The sequence below is a fragment of the Cherax quadricarinatus genome, unplaced genomic scaffold (assembly GCF_038502225.1).
Source record: "Cherax quadricarinatus isolate ZL_2023a unplaced genomic scaffold, ASM3850222v1 Contig1228, whole genome shotgun sequence".
NCBI lineage: Eukaryota > Metazoa > Arthropoda > Malacostraca > Decapoda > Parastacidae > Cherax > Cherax quadricarinatus.
The window spans coordinates 35,045-52,566 of record NW_027196254.1 but is presented as its reverse complement, the minus strand read 5'-3'; positions in this window follow the sequence as shown (position 1 = coordinate 52,566).

Below are 17,522 nucleotides of genomic sequence, written 5' to 3'. Positions count from 1 at the left end.
CCAAAAGGAACTTAGAAAACTTACCTAACCTTATTATAACAAGAACAATTTATTTTAGCCTAACCCAACTAAATATATTTTAGATTTGTTTACAATAATTTAATACTAAACAAACACAGTGAAATATATTTTTTTCGTTAGGTTCAGAATGATTTTGGCGAAATTATCGCATACACAAATTTTCACTTGTCCTATATGGCAAGATGAGCGTTGCTATTTAAGCCAAGATCGCAAGTTCTGCCTATTCGGCACGACATATATATATATAATTCAACGCACCGGCCATATCCGACCGAAGCAGGGTGGCCCAAAAAGAAACCCGAAAGTTTCTCTTTATAAATTTAGTAATGTATACAGGAGAAGGGGTTACTAGCCCCTTGCTCCTGGCATTTTAGTCACCTCTTATGACATGCATGGCATATGGAGGAAGAATTCTGTTCCACTTGCCCATGGAGATAAGAGGACAAGCAGTATATATGGTATTGTAACCGCGAACAAGTGGTATTTGGTCAATTGGAGCACTGCGACTGTCCGGGGGATCGAACCAGTGTTGTTTTGGCCCGCCTAGCACTGCTGGGTGCGTGATTCTTGTAGGATTGTATGATACAGTGGGTTAGGGTGTCGTGAATTTTCGCTCACCATGAGGCGGGCTAAAATAACAAGGGTTCGATTCCCCGGCTAGCAGCAGTGCTATTACTTACACACACACACACACACACACACACACACACACACACACACACACACACACACACACACACACACACACACACACACACACACACACACACACACACAAACCACACACACACCTACACACCTAAAACAGGCCTAGTGTCTAATCGACATGTGCCTAGGACAAAATGGTAACTAACTAATAGTACACAATTAGCATCATGACACACAGTAAGACAGTACACAACTAGCATCATCACACATAGTAAGAAACAGTACGCAACTAGCATCATCACACACAGTAAGACACAGTACACAGCTAGCATCATCACACACAGTAAGACTCAGTACACAACTAGCATTATCACTCAGAGTGAGACACAGTACTCAACTAGCATCATCACACACAGTAAGACACAGTACACAACTAGCATCATCACACACAGTAAGACACAGTACACAACTAGCATTATCACTCAGAGTGAGACACAGTACTCAACTAGCACCATCACACACAGTAAGACACAGTACGCAACTCGCACCACCACACACAGTAAGACACAGTAGACAAATAGCATCATCACACAATGTAAGACACAGTACACAACTAGCATCATCACACACAGTAAGACACAGTACACAACTAGCATCATCACAAACAGTAAGACACAGTACAAAACTAGCATCATCACACAGAGTAAGACACAGTACACAACTAGCATCATCACACACAGTAAGACACAGTACACAACTAGAATCATCACACAGAGAAACACAGAGTACACAACTTGCATCATCACACACAGTAAGACACAGTAGACAACTAGCATCATCACACACAGTAAGATACAGTACACAACTAGCATCATCACACACAGTAAGACACAGTACACAACTAGCATCATCACACACAGTAAGACACAGTACACAACTAGCATCATCACTCAGAGTGAGACACATTAATCAACTAGCACCATCACACACAGTAAGACACAGTACGCAACTCGCACCACCACACACAGTAAGACACAGTAGACAAATAGCATCATCACACACCATAAGACACAGTACACAACTAGCATCATCACACACAGTAAGACACAGTACACAACTAGCATCATCACAAACAGTAAGACACAGAACAAAACTAGCATCATCACACAGAGTAAGACACAGAACACAACTAGCATCATCACACACAGTAAGAAACAGTACACAACTAGCATCATCACACACAGTAAGACACAGTACACACCTAGCATCATTACACACATTAAGACACAGTACACAACTAGCATCATCACAAACAGTAAGACAGAGTACACAACTAGCATCATCACACACAGTAAGACACAGTACACAACTAGCACCATCACACACAGTAAGACACAGTACACAACTAGAATCATCACACAGAGAAACACACAGTACACAACTTGCATCATCACACACAGTAAGACACAGTAGACAACTAGCATCATCACACACAGTAAGATACAGTATACAACTAGCATCATCACACACAGTAAGACACAGTACACAACTAGCATCATCACACACAGTAAGACACAGTACACAACTAGCACCATCACACACAGTAAGACACAGTAAACAACTAGCACCATCACACACAGTAAGGCACAGTACACAACTAGCACCATCACACACAGTAAGACACAGTACACAACTAGCATCATCACACACAGTAAGACACAGTACACAACTAGCACCATCACACACAGTAAGACACAGAAAAGAACTAGCACCATCACACACAGTAAGGCACAGTACACAACTTAACTCCATATGTAATGCATACATAGGTCAATGTGAGACAATACAGCCATTATTATCTCAAACACTACCAAACAGATGCATACACTGTACTAAAGTACGCATGAAAAACAGAAAAGGCACCTTATGTATAATGTGTAAGGGGTGGGTGCATGATGGATGTATGTACAATTATAGCAACGGTGCCAGAATTCATTTTGTGTGTAACAAATGCACTTTGGCACAGTTACCCTTTAGCAGTGATGACATTGATTTACCTAATTTTAATACAAATGACCAATTGCCATATATTGATGATTATGATTGTTTTATGAAAACAGGCCTTCACTTTATTCATGTCAATGCAAGATCACTTCTTCCTAAATTGGCAGAGATTAGGATTCTAGCTAACAAAATTAGGGCGGCAGTTATAACCATCTCTGAATCTTGGTTGGATGATACGGTGACTGACGACGAGGTCAAAATAGAAGGTTACAATAAAACGCTTAGATAGGAACAGAAAGGGCGGTGGAGTATGTGCCTACATTAGAAATGACTTAGCTTACAACCCAAGACCTGATTTAAATAACAATAAACTGGAGATTCTATGGTTTGAAGTGCTGCTTCCCAAGACCAAACCTATCTTAGTAGGAACTAGTTACCGCCCTCCTACCCAGGACCAGTTCTTAGAAGACTTTTCCAGAGTCTTGTCCGGAGTTGAAAGCAATTGCGAAACAATAATACTGGGCGACTTCAATATCTGTTTTCAGCAACAAAATAACGGGCTATGCAAAAGGTATAAGCAAATTCTAGGATTAAATAGCTACACCCAACTAATTAATAAACTGTTACAAAAAACGCAATTCTATAAGCTTAGAGATCTCCAGTGAATACTAGAAAGGACTGCCCTTCTAGCATCCAGCCTGTTACTGGGTTTTCGTAACAAGTAGTCAGTATCCTTGTCCAATTATCCATTAAAATTCAGTATGGTTCAATAGTGCTTTAGGATTACAACTGGTAGGCTACTAACTAGAGAAATTAAAATTTAATAAATTTATTAAGTAGTAAGTTGTCTAGAGGTATATTATCAAAATAAATTAATTACAGCAATCAAAATAAAATCAATCTCTCGAGTTCAATGTTATTGTGCTGAAAGCACATATCACATTTATAATTCTTAAGTACCGTCAGGTACATTAACATTTAATAAGATATTACAAATATGTACAAGTGTGTGTATGCATGTAAGTGCTCTTAAGTAGTTAGCTATGTCTCAAGACTCGAATAAGACTTAAACAAGTGACTGACAAAGTCCTCAAATAAACTAACTTCTTGACCGACTGGCAACCCGAACAGTCTGCTTGAACAACAAAGAATGCTAAGCCCAATAGCAATGCAATATCAAGCTACTGGGACACAGAATCAAGAACTGGGAAATAATATAACGACACTAAGTAGGGTCCATCTGCAGATCCTCCACAAAAGTTACAAAACTCCCATAATACTGAATCTTCGTTCAGCATAGGAAAACTCGACTGTGACAATGCACAGAAACCAGTACAAAATTAGGTCAGAAGCTATAGCTAAGGACCTGAGATGTTCAGAGTGTCAATGTGACACACAACCTCAGTACAACGTCGAAAATCACTAAGTCTATACAATGTTCTGTGAACAAAGTTCTACAGAACTAACAAGAATAATGAGACAGACAATCTGTCCAACCAGCAAGCGAGTCTCCAGCAGACTGACAATTTCACGAGAGGTGAGGACACCCCCCCCTCGATCACGTGATAGCTACGTGGACAACTGCAGCTCAGAAGCCGGCAGTATAACGAGCGACAAGCGATAATTACAGTAGTTTGACAATCAAGCCTAACTGAGCACATTTTATATACATCCTAACAACATAAGCTAAATAACAATATAACAGTCAAATAATAATATAAAGTCATACATTTACGATTTAGCTATTATCGCAAATATAAGCAATATAAAATTAAATGAAAAGATAATATACATTACATATATACATAATAATCATTGTAACCCATTCAGGGGTTGCAACACCCCCCCCAACACGACAGAGGGTCGCACTAGGAGTTGCATGAATTTCTATCACATTATTTCTGGTTACTCATATCAATAAAATATTAATCAGAGTCTCTCTTGTGCCAAGCACCTCTACAATTTCACAGCGTCCGTCACTAGGATATGTCTCTAGTTCTAGGGCAGTACACAGTATCGTATCTCTGTATACTCGTGGTTATGTACATCAGTGTAGAGACAGGATAGCGCTGACAAGGAGCGCACGTTGAGGCTCGATCATAGTAGAGGAGACTGCATTCCACTCTTAAGTAGTGGTTGTGGAATGCTAGGCAGTATGAACATCTGAGTATGAAACAGCTTAAGGTGTGTAGTGAGGGGGGGGGGTCTGCGGCAGGACAGTGTTGCGTCACGCAGTACATCACCCGCACCACACTACTCACTCAACACTCAGCTTGTCTCCTCCTCACACAACATTACTGTGAATATATAAATATAATAATTAGACATGACATGAGTATATATAGTTAATATGGGCTGGAGGGATTAAGTTACTTTACTGAATTTGACATAGCAAGTAACAAAACGTATTTGGGCATAAAATTACGTTAATTTAATGTAACTGATAATTATTAAGGACGAGACAGAGCGTCAGCAATTACATTACAATGACCACTTATGTGTTTTATACTAATAGAATAAGGTTGGATTCTGAGGGCCCACCTCATGATCCTAGCATTTTTACTTTTCATGGTGTTTATGTAGGTGAGTGGATTGTGGTCAGAAAAAACGTTAATTTTAAATGGGGAAGTGCCCAAATACACGTCAAAATGTTCCAAGGACACCACAAGAGCTAGAGCCTCTTTCTCAATAGTGGCATAATTTTTCTGGTGTCGTTTAAGCTTAGATGAATAGTAACATATAGGATGGAGAATATCAGTGGATGTTGACTGTTGGAGCAGCACAGCACCCACTGCATAGCCACTCGCATCTATATGTAAAAAGAAGGGAAGATTGAAATTAGGACTCTTCAACACAGGAGCAGAGGATAGCAAGCGCTTCAACCTTTTGAACGAGTCTGAACAATCTCTAGTCCAGGTGAACTGAACTTTGCTACTAGTAAGCTCAGTGAGAGGAGCTGCAATCTGAGAAAAGTTTGGACAGAACCTGCGATAATATCCTGCCATACCCAGGAATCTCTGTACTCCTTTCCTATCCTGTGGCACTGGAAATTCAGAAATTGCACGAACCTTAGCCTCAATAGGAGCAACCTCACCTTGGCCGATACAAAAGCCTAGATAGGTAATCTTGGCTTGACCAAAACTACATTTAGCTAAGTTAACAGTGAAGTTGTAGTGCGCCAGTCTCTCAAACAATGCTCTGAGACGCGTCAAGTGCTGTTCCCACTCGTCACTGTACACCACTAAGTCGTCAAGGTAGGCTTCTACTCCTTCTAAGTTGTGGGTCAACTCGTTCATTATACGTTGGAATGAAGAAGCCGCGTTACATAGGCCGAAGGGGGTGACGAGGTAGTTAAACAATCCATCTTGAACAGTAAAAGCAGATATTTCTTGAGCACGTTCAGTAAGCGGGACTTGATAATAGCCTCGTAAGAGATCTAAACGGCTGACAAACTGGGCTCCTGACACACGATCAATAAGGTCGTCAATGCGAGGTAGAGGATAACCATCAGGCAAGGTGACAGAGTTCACTTTCCTGTAATCAGTGCACATCCTGAAACTACCGTCAGGTTTAGGCACTAAAATACAGGGAGATGCCCATGGACTTTTACTGCGCTCAATAAGTCCGTGAGATAACAGAAAATCAACCTCTTCTCTCAATGCTTTATGCTTTGTTGGACTCATCCTATATGGTGATTGCTTAATGGGTGATGCTCCCTGTACATCAACGTCATGTACACCCAGAGTACAACGTTTAGGAACATCACCGAACAATTCAGGGAAATGCAAAATCATGTTTTTAATATCACCAGCTTTATCAATCCCAAGGTTACTAAGAAAATCGTCTAGTGATTGTAGAGTCACTGAATTTTCTAAACGAACCTCTATACCTCTAGAGATGTCAGGTAGACTGACGTTTTCTTCCTCTGTCCTAGGAAGAATAGAAGTAGTAGGTAGAGGACTAGCGTAGTATGCCTTGAGCTGGTTAACATGGTACACATGATTAGATTTCTTTTTCCCAGGCGTACGTACCAAATAATTTACGTCGCTAAGCTTTTTCACTACTTCCAGGGGACCATCATACCTGGCTTGTAGAGCATGACCTGGTACTAATTTCCGAGCCATCACCTTATCTCCTGCTTTAAAAGAACGAGAGACAGCACGCTTGTCATAATGTTGCTTCATTCTAGCTTGGGCTGAAACTAGGTTTTTCGAAGCTAGCTCTCTAGCGGCTGTCAAATGTTGCTGCATTAATGAAGGTGAAGTACTCAATGATGGATTTGATTTTCCTGTCCACACGTCTTTCAACACTGCGAGAGGACCACGCACTTGGTGTCCGAATATTAATTCAAACGGACTAAATCCGAGACTTTCTTGCTCACTTTCTCTCATAGCGAACAGAAGAAAAGGTATACCCTCATCCCAGTCTCTAGAAAAATGTTCACAATAAGCTCTCATCATAGACTTCAGTGTCTGATGAAATCTCTCTAGAGCACCTTGTGACTGTGGATGATAACTGGTTGAAAGTACAGACTTTATTCCTAGGTGGGATAATGCTTCTCGAAAGATCTTAGAAGTGAAGTTAGATCCCTGATCTGATTGTATCTCTCGTGGCAATCCAACCTGGGAGAAAAATTTCATCAGCGCTCTCACAATAGCACGAGCATTAATTTTTCTCATAGGAATAGCTTCGGGATAGCGTGTTGCAGCGTCCATAATAGTAAATAAGTATTGGTTTCCTAGTTTGGTTCTAGGCAAAGGACCAACACAATCAATAATAAGACGTGAGAATGGTTCACCATGCACGGTGATAGGAATGAGAGGCACAGGTGGAGGTGTGTGTGCTGGCTTGCCTGTCACTTGACACACGTGGCACCGTCGCACATGATCAGCTACTGTTTCCTTCATCTTCGGCCAAGTAAAATGTTTTGCCAGTTTACCGAGTGTCTTCTTGACACCCAAATGTCCTCCTATGGGACTATTGTGAGCAAAATCAATGGCTTGTTCACGAAATGTAACTGGTAGCACAACGAGATGCTTGACTGTGGTGGAAACACTATCAGCTGACAACTTACATGTGTTTTTCTCCATCAGTACACCGTTACTATAATAGTAACAATTATCGAGATCCTTTGCTTCACTCTCAGTAACTGCTATATCTCTCAGTCTTTCCAGTGACTGATCAACAAACTGATCCTTGATTAAATCATCATGAGTAAGAAATTTAACGTCAGTTGTGTCCTGACTAGGTTGATGACCGGGGGGAGTCAGTGTTAATGACCCTGGGCGCAGAGCGTCACTAAACAACATATTCAAGCCCAAATCATTGTCATCCACTAACTCAACAGGAGACAAGGATGGTTGTTGAATCTTTGACATAGCTCTAGTAATTGCGCTGAGAGGAAATAAAATAGGTTTCTCTCTACAAGCTTCAATGGCATAATTATCATCAGTGTTATTATCAATCACAAGTGGTTCTTTACATATACCAGCATGAAGGATATCGTTCCCTATCAACAAGTCCACTGACCTGATGGGAAATACACCACTGGATATACCCACTGAAATATAACCAGTATAATAGCTTGTTTCAATATAAACTTTGTGCAGAGGCACTTTTATAACAGCCCCTCCATAGGCTTCTAACAATACATCTATCTTGCAATAGGTATCGTCAGTTATGGGCAGTACATCTTCTCTTAATAACGTGAGATAACTGCCAGTGTCTCTGAAAGAAATTATCTCAGTTAGATGTGATTCGTCAAATCCTACTTTATCTCTCGAAAAGTAAGGACTCATCGCTGAACGAATCTTTTCGTCAGATACACTTTCTGACGCTAGTCATCTATCCTGAGTAACATTATCTAAAACAGTAGGATCAGAGGCATTGCTAGGCTTTTGGTGTCTTTGTTGCACGGAAGAGGATACGACTTGAGTGGGGGCGCCAGCCGCACGACTGTATCTCGCATCTCTTTCTAACTTATAGCAATACTCTCTAGTATGTCCTTTTCTGTTACAATAGGTACATTTAACTTTCTTCTTCTCGATATCAGATTTCTGTCTAGCCACAGAGACAGATTCAGGATTGTGAGTTTTCCTGGTAAAGGTACGAGAAGTTACAGTAACAGGTACATCAGGCCGGCAATGAGCAGCTGATTTAGGTTGCCAACTTCTAGGACAATTTTTAGTTACCTTGTTTCTTTGTGTTTTAGTACGTACAAGTTTGTGAGAAATCTCGTAATTGTCTGCTAATGCTGCAGTTTCCAGAATATCTGAGGTAGTATGATCGATCAGATATTCTTGTATGTCAGCAGACATACAGTTGTTAAACTCTTCGTGTAGTAACAACTGAACAAGGCTGTCGTAGTTGTTACATTTAGCAGCTCTACACCACCTCTGAAATGCAACTTTTTTCTCACGAGCAAACTCTACACAAGTTTGATCTTGTCGTCGTTGTAACGTACGAAATGCTCTTTGATAACTTACAGGTAACAAGTTATACGTCTCTAGAATAGTTTGTCTGACAGCGTCATAACTAATGTACTTAGCAAATGGTAAAGCAGCCGTATAAGTTTGAGCTCTTCCCGTCAAAGCAGTATGAAGCAATGTTGCCCAATGCTTACGTGGCCAGTTCATAGCACGAGCCTGGTTCTCAAACACATCAAAATATGTGTCTAAGTCACTTTCAAAAAACTTAGGAACCATGGATGCAGCTTTCTGCACATTAAATGTGTCCTGTGATATATATGACTGTTGTCTTAACAGACGAACATTTTCTCTTTGGAAATCTTCTTCGTTCAATTTCCTCTGTGCCTCAATTTGTGCAGTCTGCAACATAAGGAGGCGTTCAAACCTCTCAAACTGTTCCTGAGAGATAGGACCAGTGGGTAATGGAGGAGTAGGGAAATTAACATGGTCTGGACGGTCCTTAGGTCGGACACTTGGTCCAGCCGTCTCTAGAGTGTCTAGATCTGGTCTAGGATAAGTAAATACAGGTGTAGTATACACGGTACTAGTATTAGGCTGTGTCATCCAACCAGCTACACTCTGTGCTATAGTGTCAGTGAGGCGGGAAGGTGTGAGCGAGAACTGAGCTACACTAGGCTCAGACACTAGGCTCACTTCTGCTCTAGTTGCTCTTTCATCTTCATCAAATAGAGTCATACTTCCTAATTGTGACACTAGGCTTTCTGAATCTGAATCATAATCAGACATCTCTGTATGAGCAGGAAACAATATATCTTTAATTAATGCTCTGACAGTTTCTGCGGTGTAATTCCTGTTATACGTCACACCGAGATATTTGGCTACTCGCCAACACGTCTGAAGTTTTAATGTACTCAACTCAGACAAAGTCAGAGTATCAATTAACTGTTTCACTTTGGCATACATCACGTAAACAAGTGTACTACGAGAGATTGATTATGGGAAACTATAATCCTAATAGGAATTTTAGTGTTGGATGTCTTAGAGCTAGAACTCATAAACAGTATTTCCATCTCCTTGGATCAAGAGACTCAGTCAGGTACATACATCCACCTGGTATGTTGTACAAGACTAAACTCAAAGTCTTCAGATTAGGAAAGTACTCAAAGTGTTTGATCATAGATTCACTAGTATGTCAAACTGGACAATTTCTCCAACACCTTGGATCAAGAGCCTCCCGGACAGGCCCCCATTTGTTACAAAAAACGCGATTCTAAAAGCTTAGAGATCTCCAGTGAATACTAGAAAGGACTGCCCTTCTAGCATCCAGCCTGTTACTGGGTTTTCGTAACAAGTAGTCAGTATCCTTGTCCAATTATCCATTAAAATTCAGTATGGTTCAATAGTGCTTTAGGATTACAACTGGTAGGCTACTAACTAGAGAAATTAAAATTTAATAAATTTATTAAGTAGTAAGTTGTCTAGAGGTATATTATCAAATTAAATTAATTACAGCAATCAAAATAAAATCAATCTCTCGAGTTCAATATTATTGTGCTGAAAGCACATATCACATTTATAATTCTTAAGTACCGTCAGGTACATTAACATTTAATAAGATATTACAAATATGTACAAGTAAGTGTGTATGCGTGTAAGTGCTCTTAAGTAGTTAGCTATGTCTCAAGACTCGAATAAGACTTAAACAAGTGACTGACAAAGTCCTCAAATAAACTAACTTCTTGACCGACTGGCAACCCGAACAGTCTGCTTGAACAACAAAGAATGCTAAGCCCAATAGCAATGCAATATCAAGCGACTGCGACACAGAATCAGGAACTGGGAAATAATATAACGACACTAAGTAGGGACCATCTGCAGATCCTCCACAAAAGTTACAAAACTCCCATAATACTGAATCTTCGTTCAGCATAGGAAAACTCGACTGTGACAATACACAGAAACCAGTACAAAATTAGGTCAGAAGCTATAGCTAAGGACCTGAGATGTTCAGAGTGTCAATGTGACACACAACCTCAGTACAACGTCGAAAATCACTAAGTCTATACAATGTTCTGTGAACAAAGTTCTACAGAACTAACAAGAATAATGAGACAGACAATCTGTCCAACCACCAAGCGAGTCTCCAGCAGACTGACTACTTCACACGAGGTGAGGACACCCCCCCTCGATCACGTGATAGCTACGTGGACAACTGCAGCTCAGAAGCCGGCAGTATAACGAGCGACAAGCGATAATTACAGTAGTTTGACAATCAAGCCTAACTGAGCACATTTTATATACATCCTAACAACATAAGCTAAATAACAATATAACAGTCAAATAATAATATAAAGTCATACATTTACGATTTAGCTATTATCGCAAATATAAGCAATATAAAATTAAATGAAAAGATAATATACATTACATATATACATAATAATCATTGTAACCCATTCAGGGGTTGCAACATAAACCAACCCGGATCACACAGTTCTCAGCCACCCTAATTGACCACATACTTTGCAACCGCGCTGAGAATATTAGTCAGTCAGGCGTCATTACCACAGGTCTTAGTGATCATTTCATCATTTACTGCACCAGGAAAATCACTAGGGATAGGATAGGCCTACACAGGACAATAAAAATGAGGTCAACTAGAAACTACAGTAAAGAAACACTGGTAAATAGGCTACACAATTGTGACTGGACAGAGATAACAAGTTGCACGGACGTAAACGATGCCTGGGAAAAATTCAAAACAATGTTCACTACCATTCTTAATAATATTGCACCAGTTAAAGAGGTTAGGATTAAACGAAGAACTGAACCCTGGATGACTACTGAGATATTAGATAATATGAAATTCAGAGACCAGCTGCTAAAAAGATTTAAAGCAAACAGACAGGATATTGCAGCACTAAATGAATTCCAAAGGGTGAGGAACAGAGTACAGAGGCTTATAAAAGGAGCAAAGGCAAAGCACTATTGCTCAAAAATTGAAGAATATAAGCATAACCCCAGAAAGCTCTGGCAACAACTAAAACAGTTGGGGTATAGCCATAAGCCAGTAGATAGGTCTAACATAGTACTCACTATCGATAATGAGGTATGCCACGAAACATCTAAGGTGGCAAATTGCTTTAATTCCTACTACACATCTGTTGCATCAACACTAGTAAGTAAACTACCAGCTGCATCAAATACCTTTAACACAGACTCTGATAAGTTTCAAACATACTATACCAATAAAGGGGTAACCCCAAACAGTTGTCAACTAGTAAGTGTATCTCATGACTTCATTCAAAAAGAACTAAGCAGGTTAAACCCAACTAAGAGCACAGGCCCTGATAACATCCCGTCTAAGTTCCTAAAAGATGGTGCTTCTGAACTGTCAATCCCTATTGCTCACATAATAAATCTATCAATCACCACTAATACCGTACCGGAGGGGTTCAAGGAGGCCAGAGTTACTCCTATCTTCAAGAAAAATAATAGGTCTGATGTAAGCAACTATAGACCTGTTAGTATACTCAGTATAATATCTAAAATTCTGGAGAGGGCGGTGTATTCTCAAGTAGTTAAGTACCTTAATGACAACAGCATTCTCCATAGCTATCAATCGGGCTTTAGAAGATCCTACTCAACCGATACCTCCCTTATTAATCTGATGGATTACCTGAGAACTGAAATGTCAAAAGGGAACCTCATAGGTATGGTAACCTTAGACCTGCAAAAGGCCTTCGATACTGTCAACCACAATATATTATGTAAGAAACTTCAAGCTATCGGTATAGGTTCTGTAGACTGGTTTAAGTCCTACCTTAGCAACAGGAGACAAATAGTCAAAATCAACAAAACGGAATCAGAACCCCTGCCGATAACATGTGGAGTTCCCCAAGGTAGTATTCTGGGTCCCTTACTATTCTTATGTTATGTCAATGATATGCCTATCAGTGTCAAGTGCAAACTCCTACTGTATGCAGATGACAGTGCTCTGTTAGTGACAGGTAAAGACCCACAAGATATTGCTAATGTTTTAACACTGGAACTGGAGTCCTGCAGCAAATGGTTAGTAGACAACAAACTATCATTACACCTAGGGAAAACTGAAGCCATTCTCTTTGGAACGAAACATAAACTGAGAAGGGTAAATAATTTTAATGTTCAGTGTAATGGGGAGTCCATCACTTTGGTTTCATCAGTTAAATATCTGGGAATCCCCTTTGACCCATGCATGTCAGGAGAATTGATAGGGAACAGTGTAGTAAAGAAAGCGAATGCCAGGCTGAAGTTCCTGTATAGACAAGCACAGTGTCTACCTACTGAGGCTCGCAGGACCCTATGTCTAGCCCTTATACAATGCCATATGGATTACGCTTGCTCTTCTTGGTACTCTGCCTTGACAAAAAAACTGAAAGATAGACTGCAAATCACCCAGAACAAAATCGTAAGATTCATCCTGGGGCTGGGACCAAGAGAACATGTAGGCCAGGATGAATTACAGCAGTTGGATATGCTGAATGTTGAAGACAGAGTAAAACAACTGAAGCTAAATCATGTTTATAAAATTGCTCACGAACAGTGTCCAGAATATCTTGCTGTCAATTTTGTCAAGGTTGGGAACCAAAGCAATCATAGTACTAGGGGGAGAGAGCACAACTTTGTAGTACCCACAGTCAGTGGCCAGGCTTCAAACACCTTTTATTGTACAGCAATAAAGGAATGGAACAGACTACCCACAAATGTCAAGGCCAGTCATAGCTTGAACCAGTTCAAGAAGACTGCCAAAAAGTGTCTGATGAATGAAGCAACAGAAAGGGAGGGGAATGATTTTCTATTTTTTAGCTAAAATACGTGTAAATTTTACCTTATCCCTAGTAATGACCCTCGTATTGTAGATAGTCGTAATGACCCTCGGGTAGTAGATAGTCTTAATGACCCTCGTATTGTAGATAGTCTTAATGACCCTCGTGTAGTAGATAGTCTTTTTAGTATGATAATAAGATGTTATCTTCATTATAGAATAATAAGAAAATATTATAACCTTTATATTATAATAATAAGGTAAAAGGACCCCAATGGAAATAAGTCACTCTGTCTGACTTTTTTGGGTTATCCTAGGTTCTCTACACATATGCTGCTATGTATGATAATTCTATGTAACTGTATTGTGTATACCTGAATAAATTTACTTACTTACTTACTTACTTACTCACAGTACACAACTAGCATCATCACACACAGTAAGTCACAGTACAAAACTAGCATCATCACACACAGTAAGACACAGTACACAGCTAGCATCATAACACACAGTAAGACACAGTACACAACTAGCACCATCACTCACAGTAAGACACAGTACACAACTAGCACCATCACACACAGTAAGACACAGTACACAACTAGCATCATCACACACAATAAGACACAGTACACAACTAGCATCATCACACACAGTAAGACACAGTACACAACTAGCATCATCACACACAGTAAGATACAGTACACAACTAGCATCATCACACACTGTAAGACACAGCACCCAACTAGCATCATCACAAACAGTAAGACACAGTACACAACTAGCATCATCACACTCAGTAAGTCACAGTACACAACTAGCATCATCACTCAGAGTAAGACACAGTACACAACTAGCACCATCTCACACAGTAAGACACAGTACACAACTATCATCATCACACACAGTAAGACACAGTACACAACTAGCATCATCACACTCAGTAAGACACAGTACACAACTAGCACCATCACACACAGTAAGACACAGTAAACAACTAGCACCATCACACACAGTAAGACACAATCCATACCCACAGCTTCCACCAACACCGAGCTATAGAATCCCACAGTATGCCACCAGGTCTCCCACCCTCACAGGCCCCCCAAACCACAGTCTTGGAAAGGAAACTGAAGGTATGGTACACAAACGCTGATGGAATAACAAATAAGTGGGAGGAGTGGCATGAAAGAGTCAAAGAAGCATCACCGGACATCATAGCTCTCACAGAAACCAGGCTTACAGGTATGATAACAGATGCCATCTTTCCAACGGGATACCAAATCCTGAGGAAAGACAGAGGGAACAGGGGGGGTGGAAGAGTGGCGTTGCTGATCAAAAATCGCTGGAATTTTAATGAGCTGGAGAGAGGAGACAGCAGAGAAGAAAGTGATTACATAGCGGGAACACTTCACTCTGGAGGTCCCAAGGTGGTAATAGCAGTGATGTATAACCCACCACAGAACAGCAGGAGGCCAAGGCAAGAGTACGACGAGAGCAATAGAGCGATGTTTGACACACTGGCTAGAGTGGCCAGAAGAGCTCATGCATGCAGGGCAAAGCTCCTGATCATGGGTGACTTTAACCACAAGGAGATCGATTGGGAGAACTTGGACCCACATGTGGGCCAAGATACATGGAGGGCTAAGATGATGGAGGTGGCACTGGAAAACTTCATGTGCCAACACGTAAGGGACACTACAAGAGAGAGAGGAGAGGATGAACCAGCAAGGCTGGACTTAGTATTCACCTTGAGTAGTGCAGATTTCGAGGACATCACATATGAAAGACCCCTTGGGGCCAGTGACCATGTGGTTTTAAGCTTCGAATACACAGTAGAGCTACAAGTGGAGGGAGAAGCAGGAAGGCCAGGACGAATGAAGCCAAACTACAAGAAAGGGGACTGCACAGGAATGAGGAACTACCTGAACGGGGTTCAGTGGGACAGAGAACTGGCAGGGAAGCCGGTTAATGAGATGATGGAATATGTAGCAACCAAATGCAAGGAGGCTGAGGAGAGGTTTGTACCCAAGGGTAACAGGAATAATGAAAAAGCCAGGATGAGCCCATGGTTTACCCAAAGGTGCAGGGAGGCAAAAACCAAGTGTGCTAGGGAATGGAAGAAATATAGAAGGCAAAGGACCCAGGAGAATAAGGAGAACAGTCGTAGAGCCAGAAACGAATATGCACAGATAAGAAGGGAGGCCCAAAGACAATATGAAAATGACATAGCAGCGAAAGCCAAATCTGACCCGAAACTGTTGTACAGCCACATCAGGAGGAAAACAACAGTCAAGGACCAGGTAATCAGGCTAAGGAAGGAAGGAGGAGAGACAACAAGAAATGACCGTGAAGTATGTGAAGAACTCAACAAGAGATTCAAAGAAGTGTTCACAGAGGAGACAGAAGGGACTCCAGAAAGACGGAGAGGTGGGGCACACCACCAAGTGCTGGACACAGTGCACACAACCGAGGAAGAAGTGAAGAGGCTTCGGAGTGAGCTAGATACCTCAAAGGCAAGGGGCCAGATTACATCTCCCCATGGGTATTGAGAGAGGGAGCAGAGGCGCTATGTGTACCCCTAACAACAATATTCAATACATCTATCGAAACAGGGAGATTACCTGAGGCATGGAAGACAGCAAATGTAGTCCCAATCTTTAAAAAAGGAGACAGACATGAAGCATTAAACTACAGACCAGTGTCACTGACATGTATAGTATGCAAAATCATGGAGAAGATTATCAGGAGAAGAGTGGAGGAACACCTAGAAATGAACGATCTCATCAACAGCAGCCAACATGGTTTCAGGGACGGGAAATCCTGTGTCACAAACCTACTGGAGTTCTATGACATGCTGACAGCAGTAAGAGAAGAGAGAGAGGGGTGGGTGGATTGCATTTTCTTGGACTGCAAGAAGGCGTTTGACACAGTTCCACACAAGAGATTGGTGCAAAAACTGGAGGACCAAGCAGGGATAACAGGGAAGGCACTACAATTGATCAGGGAATACTTGTCAGGAAGACAGCAGCGAGTCATGGTACGTGGCGAGGTGTCAGAGTGGGCACCTGTGACCAGCGGGGTCCCGCAGGGGTCAGTCCTAGGACCAGTGCTGTTTCTGGTATTTGTGAACGACATGACGGAAGGAATAGACTCTAAGGTGTCCCTGTTTGCAGATTACGTGAAGTTAATGAGAAGAATTCACTCGATCGAAGACCAGGGAGAACTACAAAGGGATCTGGACAGGCTGCAGACCTGGTCCAGCAATTGGCTCCTGGAGTTCAAACCCACCAAGTGCAAAGTCATGAAGATTGGGGAAGGGCAAAGAAGGCCGCAGATGGAGTACAGTCTAGGGGGTCAGAGACTACAAACCTCACTCAAGGAAAAAGATCTTGGGGTGAGTATAACACCAGGCACATCTCCTGAAGCGCACATCAACCAAATAACTGCTGCAGCATATGGGCGCCTAGCAAACCTCAGAACAGCATTCCGACATCTTAATAAGGAATCATTCAGGACCCTGTACACCGTGTACGTTAGGCCCATATTGGAGTATGCGGCACCAGTTTGGAACCCACACCTAGCCAAGCACGTGAAGAAACTAGAGAAAGTGC